The sequence below is a fragment of the Salmo trutta genome, chromosome 37 (assembly GCF_901001165.1).
Source record: "Salmo trutta chromosome 37, fSalTru1.1, whole genome shotgun sequence".
Classification (NCBI taxonomy): domain Eukaryota; kingdom Metazoa; phylum Chordata; class Actinopteri; order Salmoniformes; family Salmonidae; genus Salmo; species Salmo trutta.
In genome coordinates this window covers 6877432-6880366 of record NC_042993.1, presented here as the reverse complement: position 1 = coordinate 6880366, position 2935 = coordinate 6877432, and the positions used below count along the sequence as shown (strand labels likewise).

At 43.9% G+C, this 2935-nt stretch overlaps 1 long non-coding RNA gene across 1 annotated transcript; it reads right to left on the bottom strand.

The window, feature by feature from the left end:
- Window positions 1-303: 303 nt before the first annotated feature.
- Window positions 304-2521, bottom strand: LOC115177222 (uncharacterized). The gene is made up of 2 exons (XR_003872372.1): window positions 1774-2521; window positions 304-591 (listed from the first exon to the last, which is right to left on the bottom strand). It is a non-coding gene; the product is annotated as an uncharacterized LOC115177222 (long non-coding RNA).
- Between the last annotated feature and the right edge of the window lie 414 nt (window positions 2522-2935).

Genomic DNA, 2935 nt, shown 5'->3' with positions numbered 1-2935 from the left:
GGCTATTGGCTAACCCACAGCATTTCCACTGTAGAAAGGTACTAAACATGACACAATACTTTCAGTCTCACTGAGGGGGGATTCAAAACATGGCACAACATCGCCAGACCGAGGATTTAGAGGGGCTTTGAACATCAAACGCCTGAAGTCACACATGGTTTGAGAAAGGGTGTGTGTGTGTGTGTGTGTGTGTGTGTGTGTGTGTGTGTGTGTGTGTGTGTGTAGAAGGGAGAGAGAGAGAGCTTGTGCAACTGTCATTACATTTCAACTGTTGCTAAAGGACAACTGTATTCTCTCTCCCTCTTTGCGGTTCAGCTGCAGTCTTCACTCCAAGCTCAGCTCTCTGCTGCTGTAAGCAATAACACAGTGTTGTGTTTCAGTGTGCACAGCCATCCATGCCCTCTGGCCACATTGTGCTCTGGGTAGCAGGGGGCCCATGCTAACAGATAAGGCCAGATAGTTTCCCTCCAGCGAGCAGCAGTGCTGCTCTGTTCTGCACATGTTCTCCTATTGTGCAAGCCAGAGCCACAGAGCCTGGGCCTCATCCACAGGCACAGAGGATAAATAATGGATGACCATCTCTTCCTGCCCCTGGAGAAACATGACAGACTCATTTCATTCCCCTACATCTTCATCTGCAGCCAGAGAGTTACAGGATTGATTGTGAATCCATTTCCTTATCTATCAGATGTATAATTACAGCAATGCGAGTGCACGCTCACTGGCTCGCTCTGCTCGCATACAAAGACAAACACTGTCTTTTACACAGAAACACACACACACTCACACATATACCTGCTCTGGCCCAGGCTCCACATACATTAACGCGCCTCTATAAAAGGTCCCTTCCGGATTAGGTTACGTGAAATGTAATCAACTTCAGGCCTATTGTAGAGCACGAGCTGGAGCTGGGAGAGGCATGCATGGCTATAGACCTAGTTCTGGACTGACTCCAACTGACTCAGATTTCACAGCTGGTGGTAAGAAGTCATACAGTCATATTTAGTTGCTATTAAACATGTGTAGTAACTCTGTAATTACTATTGTAAAGATGTTCATTTGTTACACTAGTACTTTTGATGATTGCATTATACTAGAGTTGGTTGGAATAGGGTCTGTTACTTATTGCATTCGTGTAATAGCTACCCAAACCATTCCATTACAAGGCTATTTTAAGTAGGCCTACTGACATTAAAACAGTCACTGGGAGCAACTACCGATTGGCTATATGAAGTGTTAGTGACTAGGCCTAAACCTTGGCTTACTTTCAGGTCAATGCTGTTTTGTGATACGTCATTATTGAGAGCAATATATCATCATAACAAGGGCATATGTGAGTAGTTAGTCCATTCCATCCAAATGCTCACAGAAAATAAACATTTTGGGGACAGTTTAAGCAAAGATTAGATGTTTTACTTGCTACAGTAACAGACATAGTTCAGTAGAATAATTGATGACAGCATGAATATTGAAATTACACAGCCGCTTTTCATTGACAGGTATATATTTCCTGTTGTGGTCTACAGATGTCCAACAACATCTTCCTCCAGCCTTCCTCCAGCCGCCTTCCTCCAGCGGACCATGTGACCGTTAGTTACCGTTACCTGGCCAGACGCTGTGTCAATCATCAACAACGGCAGTGCTTGCTTGCCAGCTAGCTGGTTATGGATTAGCTAGCTAAATTACCGACTAGTTTAGCATAAACAACACAATTCAACACCACTTTTACAGCAATACATGTCGGGTATTATTTGCTAACATTTAAATACGTACCTTTTGAATGAAAACGGAGAAATGTATGTGGTTTCTCCTGTGTAGCCCAGGTTTGGTTATTTAGCGAGTCGCATTCCGTATCCCAACGAACCAGTCAGATGTGCTTTGACGAACAAAATCTCCCTTGCTTGTTATAACAGGTAGCTAGCCAGCTTTAGCTAGCTAATGGTGTTTAAAAAGATACACAATCTAAAGCTAGCTCGAGGCCAAGGGCAACTGAAAACTAAAGCCAGTATTATGGAAACTAAACATCCAGAAAGCTAGACACATCGACTACCGTTACCAAGCTAACTGCCAACGACGAGATGTTCGCATGCGCAAGCAAATGGAGTGGCTGACTCTGCTCCAGTCGATGTGTGATGAAGAGATCACAGTTGTACCTCAAAAATTAATCCGACAAGAAGGGGTCATTTCCACGTTCGAAAACTGCGACTTAAAACATGTCGTGCGAAACGGCGTCCATTGAAAACATCGTATACTGTTAGGTCAGTACGTGATAGCGGAGTATGAGAGCTGGTAGCTTGTGTGTGTAGGCAGCACTCGGCTCGGGTTCAGAAAGCCCCTGCTGCAGTCGGTCGGGCGGCTGTCGGTTGCAGAGCACCCAGAGGCAGCATCGCACCCAATGACTGTGATCCCGATATGAAAGCATCCTCCCTCTCCAGCCCAACCCGGAAGAAAATTGCAACACTGCAGTAACGTCATTTGTAATATACTGGTGGCTTTGAAATGGTTTACACATTTAATAAGGATGACTTAGCTGTAATAGCCTACTTGGGTCAGATGAACAAATTGGCCTATTTTGTTGCTATTCATCAAACTCAATGTAATAATGCCCTGCCCCTCTCTCAAGAATAGGCTAATTCAAGTCCTGTAGCGCCATCTACACGACCCATTTATGGAGATTGTTCAATCTCCTATTTCCACTACAGTCCTGCATGGCAGGGGCCTAGTTGTAGTTAGTTCATTTACTGGCTATAGTCCCATTCTATCCAGTCTAAGAAAATTGCAAAATTCTCAATGTTGTGCTGTGTTTCATAGGTTTTCCTTGGTGGCATTGGGTGTAAATAAGAATAGCATGTGAATTACATTTTAATAACACCTGGTTGAACATACAATGTACAGTGAAAGTATTCAGAACCGTTGACTTTTCCCACATTTTCTT